This window comes from Emydura macquarii, unplaced genomic scaffold (genome assembly GCF_026122565.2).
Source record: "Emydura macquarii macquarii isolate MOO-44397 ecotype Brisbane River unplaced genomic scaffold, CSIRO-AGI_Emac_v2 contig_705, whole genome shotgun sequence".
Classification (NCBI taxonomy): domain Eukaryota; kingdom Metazoa; phylum Chordata; order Testudines; family Chelidae; genus Emydura; species Emydura macquarii.
The window spans coordinates 4,502,415-4,517,749 of NW_027130842.1; positions in this window are offsets into that span (position 1 = coordinate 4,502,415).

Consider the following 15,335-nt stretch of genomic DNA (forward strand, 5'->3'; position numbering starts at 1 on the left):
CCACAAAGTCAGAAGTAGGCACCTAGGCTCCCTGTACAATGCACAAAGAGAGATAGGTGCCTAAGAATGGGATCCACACAAGCCAGCATGCTAGGCAGGGAGACATCAAACTAGCCAACAAGAGATGCAAAGACAGATGTGTGTCCTAACGTCTGCCTCTCTCACAGAGATAGGAGTCAAAGGCCAGGCTGCAAGGATTGCTGTCTCTGCTAGCAGTCCACAACTGGGAACCTCTCTCCTGGAGTCAGGCAGTTTAGGTGCCTAAGTCAGGTTTTGTGGGAATGAGTTAGGTGCCTGCCTCGCTCCACACAAAACAGCTGGAAGAGGAAGTGGTGCCCACATTATAATTGTTAGTCCAGTGATTAGAACATTCACCTGAGTGGGGGGGAAAGGATTTCACTGGGGTCTTTCACACACCTCAGGCGAGTGTTCTAAACACATGGGGTTCCCTCAGTTTCTCCCATCAGTGCTGTTCCACTGTAGATAAATAGTCATTGGAGCGGGGCACTGGATTCTGGGTCTCCTACCTTGACTGGGCTATGAAGTCATCCTCACACATACTCTCTCTTTATGGTCCAGTGACTCTAAGTATGTATCCAAAGTGGAAAAAGTTTCAACAGGGAGATTGAGTGCCCCCCACCCTCAATCAAAATATCCCATAGCTTAGTGATTAGTGTACACTCCTGAGAAGTGTGGGAGAGCCCTGTTCACATCCTTTCTCCCCATCAGGTGCAGGGGGGAATTGTACCCAAGTATCCCATGTCCTGGTTGAGTGCTGTAAGCACTGGACATCACCAGCAGCAGCTTTGGAATGGGACCTGCTCTGGTAGGTGGCCACAGTACATGTCTATCAGATTGGGCTCCTCATGGGAGATAGGCAGGCAAAGGCCTGTCTTCCCCCTGTTCATGGATCCCTCTAGGGCTTAGGTGGAAGATAGGCACCTGGATGCCTAGAGTGGGGTAGTAGTGCACATGCTCAGAGGTAGAAACGTAGGCACCTAGGGAGCTTTTAACCTAGAAAAATAGGCACCAAGTCAATTTGGGTCTTATAGGATTTGGTAGTAGTTTTTGTGGCTCGCAATTAGCCTAAAAACTGGGTTTAGGAATCTAAATCCTAGATTAAGATGCTTAAGTATCTTTGTGAATCTCACCCTATGATACCCCTATGAGGTAGGTAAGTATTAGTATACCCCTTTGTAAAATGGGTAAAGAGAGGCACAGTGATTTGCCCAAGTGTACACAGCAAACTAGTGGCATAAGCGGAACAAGAACTAGGAGTTTTGACTACCAATCCCCTGCTCTGACCACTACTCAGACGATAGCCCATATCGTGCTATGTGATACATTAGACAGAATGGGATGCAATTTCAGTATTTCTTCTATCTTTCTATTAATTGGTCATCATCACATGTTAACATTATTCTATTGAGTCCAAAGATAAACAGTCAATATTAAGCAACAATCAATGGGAGCTGTGGGTACTCAAGTCCTTTGAAAAGCAAGCCTCTTTTATTTAAGGTGCCTACATTTTTAGGAACCTAATTTTTGGCACCTACATTTGACAATCTGGGCCATTGTGTGCAGTAGGGTATAACTGCTTATCTCCTACAGTTCCCATGGAAGAATAATAAATCATGTTTCTCTCTGGCTTAATCACTTGGAAATGGCATCCTTTCCATTCTCTATTAACAAACCCAGACATGGTTTCTAAGCTCTGTCCCTCCCACATCCAAGCCTCTCTAGCTTGCTTCGCCAGCTGTGTCCTGCATAATTCCAGTGCTCAAATAAGAAAGCACCATCCACAGAGCAAGGGAATGCTGAGGGCAGAGGCACATTGAGAAGGTATAACTGCCCACGACAAATTTAGATCGCCTTTCACTGAATCAGGTGAAAAAGATAGTACTTAACGTCATTAAATGAGGGCTCCCTGTGTGACAAGTACAAATTATACTTTCTGTTCCTGTAATTTGACCGATCAACACCTGGTCCAAAACAAGTGCTATAATGTTAAAGAGAATTCCAAAGCCACATCTAACACAGTCATATCATTTTTCATATTAAATCAACAAACAGTTAAAAAAAATAAAAACCTTACAAATGAGATTAAAATAAATGACGGAAACAAAGATAGCACAGTATACCAGTTTATATTTACATAAGAGTTTCATTTTTTATGAATGGTTAAATGAATGAATTTCCAGATTCCGAATGGAAACATTTTTAGATATAATCTACAAAACAAACAGTTATGAAACAGAAGCTTCATCAAAATAAGTCTGGTTTATCTGTGCTGGGAAATTAAAAAGCTTAAATTGTTACTGAGACTGTTTCCAGAAACAACAAAAAGGTGCAGGATATTTGTTTGTGTATACAAATTAGAAAACTGAAGCACTCAGATGGCATTGATTTAATAACATCCATTGAGAATTATTCTTTCAATTCTATGCAGTGACAGAACAGCCTGTACAGATCCAGCAGACAAAATAAAAACGAAACAGTATATAATTGTTCAAGAAACCACTTCTGAATTGTGGCACTTGCAGTAATAACTGTTTGGTTCACTTTAATGCACTACCTACTTGGACTAGGAAAACAAACCAACTGAGAGGGAGATCTCTTTGTACAAGAAAAATGACCTAGTCATAAAGAGCACTTGAGAGCAAAACATCATGTGCCTGCTTCTGTAGTCTTGGTTTACCCCAAACTTCCATGAGCATCAATGGGAGTTTTGGGCAGACAGGAATGCAGGACTGGGCCTTGTATTACATCAGAGGAGTCTAATCCTGAGAGGTGCTGAGCATGCACAATTCCTATTGACCTCATTAAGGCTTACTTGTGTGCATTAAGGGGCTGCAGGGTAAGGCCCTAAATTCAGTTTGGCTAGTTCAGCAGGTAGTTGCACAATAGCACCAAAATCTACTTTACAGTGGCTACACAACCCTGATATATGGCTTGGGCTGGAGATCAGGTTCTAGGACCTTGTGGGGTGGAAGGGTCCCAGAGCTCAGCCTCTAGCCTGAGGCTGGAAATCTATGCAGCAATGAAACAGCCTCACAGCCTGAGACCTGTGAGACCTGTGAGCCCAAGTTGGCTGGCATGGGCCAGCTGTGCGTTTTTCTTATGCATCCCTAGGCACAGCATCTTCAACGCCCCCCTCTCCCACCTACAGCTGACCTTTGTGTTTTCTGTGTGTGTGTGGGGGGGGGGGACGGTGATGGGGGAGAGAGGGGCTGCCAGGCCATCTCTGTGCAGGGGAGAAAGGGGCTGGGGTGACCAGCTTGGCCAGCTCCATGTGTGGGGAATATGCTCACCCCTGGGGTCTGGCTTCCAGCCTGGCCAGGGGATGGGGCTTCAGGGGGAAGAGGAGGAGCAGGGCAGCAGGGGAGAGAAGAGGAGGAGCAGGGGTGGGGTCAGCATTCTGGGACTCGTTTGGGGCCCCCAAATTGTCCAGGGCACTGGGCACGGGCCCCATTGGCCTGTGTGGTAATCCACCTCTGTTTAGGCACGTGCCTACTGTGCCTGACTGGAAATCTGGCCCTGGATGAGAGGGGTATTTCCAAGAGATTTTTTAATATTGGGGGGGAAAGGGAGAGAATCTCATGTTTTGGACATTGGCCCTGTTTATATAGTTTATAAAGATTGTACCTGCACAACAGTGCATGGGATAGGCACATTTTTACTAAGTCTAAATAAATAAATAATCGAGGTACACACATCTTTGGAAAACATCAGTTAATTTACTGCATTTGTGGTCACTTTAACTCATGGAACTGGCATTCAGATGACAGATAACCCAAGGTTTTGCTGACCTTGGCAACATAATAAAGTAATCATTCATTAAGTAAGCATAAAATGTTCTTGAACATTTTACTCATTGTCTTAGGCACTTAACATACTTTCCTTCAACAGCAACCATCTTCTTGTTCCACCTTCTCTTCTGGGACATACAGTTGTATTAATTCTATAGAGAACATCATTCTCCATTTATTGTTTGCCTTTTCCTCTCCTTCTTACAGTATTTAAGGGGTGTGTGACTGAGTAATACAGCTTCATGGGAAACATTTGTGGTTTTTTGCATATGTCTCATCTCCCTTAATAAATTTTATAATATACTCAGCCTATCACATCTTCAAAGAGCAGAGCAAAGTCCAATTTTAAGGGCCTAATTCTAGTCTCAGATAAATATGCACAATTCCCACTGAAGACAATGGAAATGGTGTGCACACACACTTAAGGACAGAATTTAGACCTAGCTAATTCTCATGACAACCCTGTGAGGGAGGCAAATAAGCATTATTATATCAATTTTAACAGATAAAGTGAGGCAGAGAGGCTTAATGACTTGTTCAAGTTCACAGAAAAACTCATTGGTAAAGCTATTATTAGAACTCAGGAGTTCCTGGGCTCCCATAGACTCATAGACTTTAAAGTCAGAAGGGACCATCATGATCATCTATTCTGACCTCCTGCACAACGCAGGACACAGAACCTCACCCACCCTTGTCTGTAATAGATCTCTAACCTATGATTGAGTTATGGAAGTCCTCAAATCATAGTTTAAAGACTTCAAGGTACAGAGAATTTACCAGCAAGCTACCCGTGCCCCATGCTGCAGAGGAAGGTGAAAGTCCACTAGATCATAAAGCAACTCAGAATGTTAAATAATCTCCCACACCAGGAGTTTATTTATTTTATGCTTTTTGGGGGGAGGGAGAGTAGGAGGATTGGTTTATTTTTTTCATCTTGGCATGAGAACAACCAAATGGTATCCACTGCCCCGTCTTTTCAGTGTGTGAAAGAGAGAAGAGAAAAAGTATGAAAGAGAAGCAGCAGCTAAAAAAGGCACTCAGGTTCAGGGATAAAGTACACATGTGCCATTTGCTCTTTTATACATTTGTTTTATTCCTGGACTGACTGAGAGAACAGAGATGGACAATGTCACATTCATATAGTTCTGATGGGCCAGCAGTAAAGTGACATTTACTAGAATTCTCATCTTTGTGGCACTATTGGTGGTCAGCATACACCACCCAGGATTCTTGTACATTTCAGAATAGAGCTGGGGAAGGAAACACTACAGACATTGAAAGTAAAAAAAAAAAAAAAAAAAAAGGGAGGGGACCAAGGGAGGGGAAAAATGGGAGGAGTTTGGGAGGGAAAAGCATGATGTGATAGGAAGGGAAGAGAACATAGAACTAAACCCAACAAAACATGCAAAATTGAATTTTGTCACATTTAGGATCCCTTTGGCTAATGGTTCTATTTTGAAAAGATACTGCTTATTTTGCAATTATTGTAGCTAGACACTTTTTTTGTTTTTACTCCAGAAGTGATTTAGCATGAAATACATTTATTTGCTTTTTAGTTATTGTTTTCTTTGAATATTTTGTTCAGTTTTATTTTACTTTTCTTAGATGTCTCTATAGTTCACTATTGACTGAAATAAGCTGTTTCATGTTAGCCGTTGATATTGATGATATGTATCTAATAATGATCATCTTGGTTAATTTTTACCTGGTGCCACACCATTGGCTTGAGTTAAATTACACCAGCAATTAATTTGGCCCACTAGGTATAATGACATGATTGCTTCAGAAGATGATAGGAATAATCAGGAGGAAGATGTAAAGAGAAAAAATAGGGCGAAATATTTTCTTGTAGTATATAAATATTGATAGCTGAGAGCTACCACCTAGGACAGGGATTAGTTATGTGGGTATCAGAAACTGTTAGCTAAAGTACATTGTATTGAACCAGTTCCCCTCAAAAGGCATTCATCTCTTCCCATTAAATTTAATGGCAAAATACTCATTGACTTTAGTTAGAGCAGGATCATGTCTGTGCACTGAAACCATGCATTTTCTATGCTCTCCTTCCTAAGGTTAGGGACCTTGCTACCGCATTATTCATCCCCCATTAGTATGTGCAGAATTTTTTTATGGTTTCATTTGGAATACCCATACCCATATCTATCATTTAGACTTTAATATAAAATATGCCTAGCCCTACCTGAATGAATGCTCTTTTATTTTGAATATTTTAAAGGGACATTGTTAGTTCAACTTACGAATTAAAAAAATTAGGTGCCTTTTAAATAATATGTCCTAAATTAAAAGAAAAATCCTTTAAAAAATGAAAATTGCTACTCCCCTGCTGATATTTATGCAATATTTATATATTAGCAAGGGAGAAACGAAATAAGATCCTGATTATATAAACAGCCTGACTGTAGAGTGAAACTGCTTATACACGATAGTCAAGTGGGCAAAGTAAACGTACTGAGAAGATATAGCTTTTTTGTTTTGTTTTGTTGCTAATTCCTTTCAGTTACAGTAATCTTAGGTATTATTATTCCCTGGGGTAGATATAACATTTTGTAGGTATAAGAAAAATGAGGTTTTGAAGTTGACAGTGTCCCATCTAAGGATAAATAGCCTGAAGTGAATGCGCACGTCCTGCTTCAAAGAAGCTCTGTGAATGGGAAGTGGGAGTAAAATCCATGCATCAGTATTTAATCATGATTGAAGCTTTGATTTTTTTTAATGTGCAGCAGAAAATTACATTTCTACTGGAAGTCATATTATAGGCTTACAAATAAAGGGCCTGATTCTGTAGACTTTATTTAACAAAACTCTTGTTGTGATAAAGAGGAGTTATTCCTGTGTAAGATCTGGAGGATCAGGACCATCGTATTGTGTATGTCCTTTTTATTATACCAGTGAACACAATTTTGGTTATCACTACAACCCTTAATAGGATATCATGGATGGAAAAGATCTTCAGTGTAGTATGGGTAGCCATATTAGTCTAGTCTTGTGGGTAGCCATTTATGTGTTATATTTTTGGATACTAACGTGCACAGGGAAGCTGTCTGATATAAAGTATGGTAATGCTTTTAACTAACTTATTTTTTAGAATGGGAGGCAGATTCACTCAAATAAATGATACTAGAGTAATAGTCTAAATCTCAAGCTTTTTCATAGAGTGGCCCACACATTAACAGAGAGCCTGTGAAGTGGATATCTCCGCTACCATTCAGAATTGCTTAGACCACGTGTAAACATCTAAACTCCCTGTGGGGCAACTATAGCAATTTTTTTTTACAAGGTAAAATAATATTAGGAAAATATATCTGTGTTCTAAGCTGTCTTGAATATGTTACGGGTTTTGTTCTTTTTGAAAAAAGTGAATCCCACTATCTCCTTTTGCTACTCATCTATCTCCTCCTCTCAATTGTTGTTTCTCTCAGCTGGAAACAAGGAGCAGGAGCCAGCACCATGTGACCCGCCAGCTCTCCATAGACCATCAGGAAGTGCTCTAAATATCACCAGTGACTGATGGTCCATAGTCAGGAAACCTCTGGAATAGATGTTATTGTGATCCTGCGGCTACAAACAGAAAAGGGGCAACATTTTTCTTTCCTTAAGCAAAGAAAATATTCTAGGATTAAACTAATCAGGACTGAAACACTCAATAATATAGAAACATGGATAAGAGTCAGGAAAGCTTCTCCCCAACCCCACCAGTAAAAATCAAAGAGGGATCGCCATTCTATAGAATCAAAGGAAACGGATTGTAAGCTAGGCCCATTTGATCCTTACAGATGATCCCTGCTTGGTGCATCAGTGTCACAGGCAATACTGTGAAAGGAAAATGTCTCCTTAACTCCTAAATGTCTAACTTGGTAGTTAGTTTAATTCTGTGCCTGAGAACAAGACTCACGTAGTTATTATTTGTGTTATTGTAGTGCCTAGGCACTGCAGTCATGGACCAGGACCTCACTGTGCTTGATGCTGTCTGAACACAAAACAAAAAGACTGTCCCTGCCCCAAGAAGTTGCAATCTAAGTATAAAAAGAAGAGACAACAGATGTATATATACAGACTCCTATCCTGAACACTTACGACCACAGCACCCCTCTGCATTGCAGGTGTTCTTCCCCTGTAGTGCCCCCTTCTGTGTCCTGATTCTACAATGGTCTGTTGCTTCCCTGGCTTAGCTCTCTGGCCAGGTCAACTCTCAATCCAGCCCCCCAGTTAACAGAAAACAAATTAATACTCAACTCAAAAATAGCCACCTGGGCAATAAAGTCCATATATAAACACTAGTCCTCTATGGAGATCCAAGGCCAGTGCTGTCAAGGTTAGGCTCCTGACCAGGCGAGGTTACTTGTGTTAGGACACGGAGAGCCTTCCTTCCTTCCCAGAACAGGCCTAGTCAGAAGGGCGCTCTAGGAAAGGGGTGCCCTGTGATAGGGACCAATGGGGGAGCACAAGGAAACAATGAGATAGTGTTGGTCAGCATAATAGACTCTGGTCTCTGCATACCCGCAGCCTCACTTTTGTCACTTAGCACCACATTTTAAGATTCAACCTCCAATTTTAATGTCAATTTTTGAGTGTGCAACCAGTCAAACCTACAATAAAGTTAACTCAATTTATAACTCAAGTGTCATTCCTGACCCGTCCCATCCACACACAAAACCCTCTAACTCCTGTGCAGTCATGCTTTTAACTCAACTTGGCTGTCCCATTAGGAGATATAGGCTAAAGCTCGAATAAGCACTATTTGTCTGCTTGTAACATGATCACTCTGTGGCATGAACACAGGCTAGAACCACTTGAGTGCTGCTAGTTCTTCAGTATTCCCCCCAAGTGCCCAGGAAGGATAGACAGATTCTCCCACACTTCACTGGGGAAGAATTCATAGAATGCCTCAGTTTATTCTTTATTACAATGCAATGAATCATGGGATGTTTCCCCCAAAATTTTTTCAGTGCTGCCGATGAGTGAGAGCAGCGCCAGAGTGGACACAGGAGCTGGAGTGTTATTTCAGTGTGGCCATTCTTATCTGAATGTAGATAATTCAAGATAATGCTCCAGTGAAGACATACCAGAAGTCACATAAGGTATTCATAATGATTTAGGAGTCATCACAAAATTTTGTCCATCTACAAGCACAGCCCAGTTCTAGGTCATTAATAAATCACCTGAAATGCAAGAGACCCTGCATCAATTCCTGAGGTACTCCACTGGTGACTTCTGTCACTGCAATCCATTGTCATCACACTATCTTTATGCTTATGCCTATTTAAACATTTCTGCATTCCACGCAGAAATTGGCCATTCTAAGCCTTGTCTAGACAACTATAACACATGCTAAACTGGTTGAGTCAAAGTCTCAGCTCCACCTTCTGCTTTACCAGAACCAGCTAAGATATGTTAAAGGCAGCGTTCCTTGCCTATGTTAGACTTTTAGAATGTATTAGCTCCACCACTTAGATTCTAGTTTAGACAAAGCCCTAGAAAGAAATACTTGGCAAAAGCTTTACAGAGGCAGCAACGCAGGCTAATAGTTTTACTCTGCTCCTATTTAAAAAAAAGTTGGCCAGACATATTTTTGTAATGCTATGTATTTTTGTTTATTTAGAAGCCCGGCTATCATTTTGTCCTTTATGGTAGACTCCACAGTTCTATCTAGGCCTGGCTGAAGTCCTGCATTGAAGTCTACATTGTTTTGTTTTGTTCTGGTTTTTTTGCACTGATGTAGCTACACATCCCAAATGTAAACATGCTGCATCAGAATAACCTGGCTAAACTGCACTGGTGCAACTCATTTTTTGCACCAGAGCAGTTTGTCTGTGCTTAGGGTTTCCACTGGTGCACCTCCATCTGTACAGCTACAGCAATGCAAATGTTATGACAATTCACACCAGCTGAGGATATCACCCCACACTCCTCCAGATAGGTAATGCCCTAACATTTCATAATTCATACTTTTTAAAAGATAGAGCTAATATGAGCCCCTTTCCAATTGTCTAGTAGATGCCTGAGACCTAGCACATATTGCGTATAGATGCTAAGTGGTTTGAAAGAGCTCCTTTAGTAATTTGCGATATACACCATTTGTGTCCATCAGTTTATGTATAACTTGTGAACACAATGCTTGTGGCTATATAAAATCATCTTAATCTCTTACCCTCTTGCACACTCAAAAGCATATATTTTGGACATATCATCTCCTAATGTTAATGAGTGCCTTTGAAAAACCTTAATTCAGATCCTCAGCCATTCTCATGTCCTCTGTCAAGGTCTCTACTGCTTCAGTGTTCAGGAGTCCTACATCATAATATTTTAGCTATCATGCCCTTTACGCATTTTTTGTCTGTGTGACTCTTCTTGTACATGTCCTCGATAACTCACTGAAACTGGTCTTCATATCAGCCTTTTCCCTCACTCCACTACTCTTCCACTTTTTATAAAGACTTTTCTTTTTTGATCATATAATTTTCATCTTTCTGGCAAGCCAAGATAACTGGTTTGTGCTTCTATTTGCTTGCTTGAAAACTGGGATAAATCTGCTCTGCGTGATAAGTAGACCCAAATTAAATACACTCCATCATGTCTTTACTCCCTTTTAAAATATTGAACTGTACCGTAGGTCCAGTTAAACATTTTGAATGCATATTTTGAAAAATAAAAACCTTCGTTTTGTAAAGCTTCCCATTAAAAAACTTCTTCTGTCTGCTTCTGCCCAGCAATCAGAGAACTAAATCATCAGAGGAGAATTGATGCTACCAAGAGGTTCTCAGATATCCCAGATAAGTCCTGCAGGATCAGTTGTATCTTCGTCCAGCAGCACCTTCCCCTGTATTGGAAACCACAGAAACTGTGCAAGAAATTTCTCTTAATAACTCAGTGAAATATAAATGCCATCTTTTAATAACCTATATGCTGATAAATGTAATTAACATTGGAATTATTCATATATTTGATTTCATTAGGCAGTGGTATGGGGCACACTCACTCTGCTTCATGAACATTATCCTTGCCAGCTCATTGTGATGCTCTGGCATGGGTTATATGAACATTATCAAGATATGCTATTCTGGAGGGTCCATTTTCAGGACTGACAAGAGATTTGCCACCATTGTGCCTTTACGAGAGCAGGATGCAAATGCACCGAATGCTATGCTTTGTTCATCAGCAAAAAGTAGCCTTCCCTCCATAATGCACAAAACCTATTTGGAATCATAAGGCAGAACAGGACACCTGCATATGCATGGTTTTTGCTCATGCTGATTTTCCTGATGCAGGCATGAGATGCTTCAAAAGCTGCTGCCTCCTCGTCCTTTGTCATTCCCCTGCCTACACATACTTGAATAATGAGTCAAGAAACATATTCCAGATCTTCACATTATAAGAAGAGGAAAACCAGGTATAATTGCTTGAATATTGAGGGACTGAACATGCTCTCCTGCAGCAATGCTTGGCAGAAATTTTCCATTGGGGCAGGGGAGGAAGAGTTTGCCCACCTACAAGCCCTACAGATCCCAGGACTCACCCATAAGGCCCACATATCCTGAGGGATCAGCAGGAGGACAGGCTCACCAGTGCACAGGCTTTATACCTTTGCCTGACACTGCCCCCATCTCCAACAACTAGGCAGTGTGATGCCATTAGAATTATGCTGCTAGGACTTCTGCAGCAGGTGGCAGACCCTGGGACTCCACCCTAAAGAGGCATCCCCACTACAGAAGCTATGTTACATTTCTACCCTTCTGAGCTCTAATGGACACAAAAAGAATGATGTCCGGCCCTGTCCCTCTTCCCCCAGCCTTCCCACTGCCTGTTATCTCTCCCAGCACAGATCCATATAGCCGTGGGAGAGGGAAGGCAAGTTGTGGGGAATGCTGCTGAAAAGGTATTTGAGACCACTTCTACATGGGAGGCGAAATCCATACACAGAGGTCCCCCTCTGTGCACGGATCTTGGGGGCACAATCAGTCCCTGAGCTATTGGTGCAGATCGTGTCTGACTACTGCTGCATTCTCTAAACAAGTCAAATGCAGAACACGGCTTTGTATTCTATCAGTACTTAGGGATAGGGGGAAGCATGGCTCATCGTAAATTTAGTCCTCTTCTCATTGAGTCAAGACAGACAAATCCCATGGTGCACTGTAAGAAGGAGATAGAAAAACTCAGATGTGAAACCAAGGGGGAGACTATCACTGTGCCATACACATGGCTGTTTCTTTATAGAGTGCTGTAAATGTACATGGTTCTTTACAAATCATGACAAACATACAAGATTTTCAAAAGTGCCTCGTGTTTTGGGGATCTTTTGGGGATCTACTGCAGTGCCTAACCTTCTACAGATAGAAAGGGCCCACTTTCCAGATGCTGGATGCTCAAAATTTTCAAAAGATAGTGTCTCAGGATGGAGACATCCAAAATGGAGGCACCCAAAATTGTTAGTCATGTCTGAAAATCTTGGCCAACTTTGTCTAATTCAGAAGTTTATAGTCTAGTTCAGACAAATACAATACTGGGAACAAAAACAAAAGAAGACATGGAGAGCATGACATCAAAGGGAATGGAACAAATAATTGGCTTTGTTAGATCAGATCAGATCATTGGTCCATGAAGTCCAGTATGTTGCTTCCAGCAGTGGTCAATTCTCTATTCTGTAAAAGAAGGCCAAAATTCTCCCTCCACCTCCACATTAAAACAACCCCCCCCCCCCCAATCTTATAATGCATCATGGAAAAATCCCAAAGAATGGGGCTTTTTTGCATTGTTCATTGTTAATACATTGGCTAAATAAGAATGAGGTGGAACAAAAAGACATGCATTCCTGTTGATGAAGAAAAGCATATCTGTGTCTAATATTCTGGCAAAATTCTACAAGAATAGTTCATCCTTAGGAAAATATTATCCCTGCAATGCTGCCAAGTTCAGTGTCTGCATGAGTTATATCTGCTCTGTATGGGAAGTGCTGGGTTTGCAAGTTAAAACTGTTTGGAACAATTTTAATTTGTTCTTCTTGATTTCTCAGAAAACTTTTACATTCTTTCATTTGTGACTGTGAATTCATTGCTCCTTTGTGCATGTGCTAGTGCCGGAGGAAGGCCATAGTGCCTGAGAGGAGGACAGTCTGGCGGTTAGGGTGCTAGCCTGGAGGTGGGAAAGTGGAGTCCAATTCTCTGCTCTGCCACAGACTTCCTGAGTGACCCTGGGCCCTATTATTTAACCCAAGATTTATAAAAGGTATTCAGGCAAGGTTCTGCTTGATGTTGCAATGCCTAACTAATTTAGGAGCCTAAGTTACATTTGTAAAAGTGACTTAGACATTTAGGACCAGATTTTGAAAGAACTTTAGATGCTTAAAGATGCAGATGGTTGCCCAGTGGGATTTTCAAAAGTGCCTGGACTCCTAAATCAAAGGGGGTTAAGTGTCAGGGTGCTTTTGAAAACCCCACTAGACATCTGAACACCTTTAAAAATCTGGCTTTTAGAAGCCTAAGTCCCTTTGACTTTAAATGAGAGTGAGGCCAAATCTGTTGTTGTTCATCCTTCGAGTTCAAAGATGACCATGACATCACTGATTGGTTTGGTTTCTGTGAACATGTGAGTGGCTGATCAGGCCAATTTGAGCTTTGAACTGTCTGTGACACACTGAACAAGAGACGCCGCTATGGGTTACTTGATTAACAGCAGACATGCTGTTGCTATGAGATTTACGCTTCTGGTGCTTCTGCTCTGCCTCAGTAGATCTCCTCTGCTCATGGACTGTGGCTCCAGTATGGATGAGACTTCACCAGGGAGAACGATCCTGAGCAAGATCTTCCTAAAACTCTGGGTCTAGTTGAAACACCTCCAGGATAACTTGAGGAAGTCTTTGAAACATTTCTTCTGGCCTCCCCGAGAGCGCTTTCCCTCTTTTAGCTCACCATAAAAGATGTTCTTTGGCAGTCGCTCATCTGACATTCTGATGACATGGTCTGCCCATCTCACCTGCGATTTCATCAACAGAGTATGGATGTTTGGCATACCTGCCCATATAAGAACCTCAGTATCTGGAACCTTGGCTTGCCATCTTATCCTCATCAGTTTCCTCAGAGAGCCCATGTGACAGTGATTCAGCTTCATAACATGGCGTCTATACACTGTCCAGGTTTCGCATGCATGCATCAAAGCTGGCAACACGATGGATTTGTAGAGCTTCAGTTTCGTTTGTTGACTAATGCCTCTGCACTCCCATGCATGTGCACGTAGTCTGCCAAAGGCCGCACTTGTTTTGGCAATTCTGGCGTTGGTTTCATCATCGATGTGAACTGTTCGTGACAGTGTACTGCCGAGATAGGTGAACTTGTTCACTGCCTGACGGGTTTGGCCATTCACTGTGATAGTAGGTTCTACATAAGGCTTCCCTGGTGCAGGCTGGCACATCACTTCTGTCTTCTTGATGTTGATTGTGAGACCAAAACTGTCACAAGCTGAAGAGAAATAGTTCATACTCCACTGCATGTCAGACTCAGATTTGGGAAACAGTCATCAGCAAACAGAAGATCACAAACAGTCACTTCCTGTACCTTCGTCTTTGCCTGTAGTCTCCTCAGATTGAAAAGCTTGCCATCAGATGCCAATCCCGGTGTCACAGTCACAAAAGGCATCTGTAAGCATGGCAGAAAACATCCTACTGAAGCCCTGCTTGACTCCATTGGTGACTGAGAATGGTTCGGATAACTCACTGTCATCCATAACGTGAGCGAGCATGCCATCATGGAATTGCCAAACCATTGAGATGAATTTCTCCAGGCAACCGAATTTTCCCAGGATCTTCCAAAGGCCCTTCTGACTGACTCTATTAAATGCTTTTGTCAGGCCAATGAAAGTCATATACTGGTGGGATTTTTGTTCCAGGCATTTCTCCTGAAGTTGACAAGCTGCAAACACCATGTTTATGGTCCCCTGACCTTTCCTGAAGACACACTGCCTCTCAGGCCAGAGCCTTTGTTCAATGTGTTGCACAAGATGATTCAGCAGAATTCTGGTGAGAATTTTGCCAGCTATTGACAACCAGGAGATGCCCCGATAGATATTTCAGGATTGTCTGTTATTTTTCTGCTTGTACAAGTGAATGATGGATGCATCCTTGTACTCCTGGGGCATAGTTCCTTGAGTCCACATTGACTGGAAAAATTCAGTCAATTTCAAAGTCATGTGCAAGCCTCCAGCCTTATAGACTTCGGCTGGTAGAGCATCTGCTCCAAGTCCTTTACTGTTTGACAGCAGGTCAATCACTTTCGCAGTTTCAGTCAGCACTGGGGGATCAGCAAGAATATATGTTGATGTCAGTCTGGGACAGTTGATCAATTGCCTCTTCACTCATAGATGATTGTCGATTGAGGATGTTGTTAAAGTGTTCTGTCCATCTTTGCAGTATCTTTTCTTTGTCAGTGAGCACTGGGGTGCCATCAACATTCAGAACAGGAGATGTTCCTGATGACCGTGACCTATAGATTGTTCTCAGAACATCATAGAAGTTCTTCA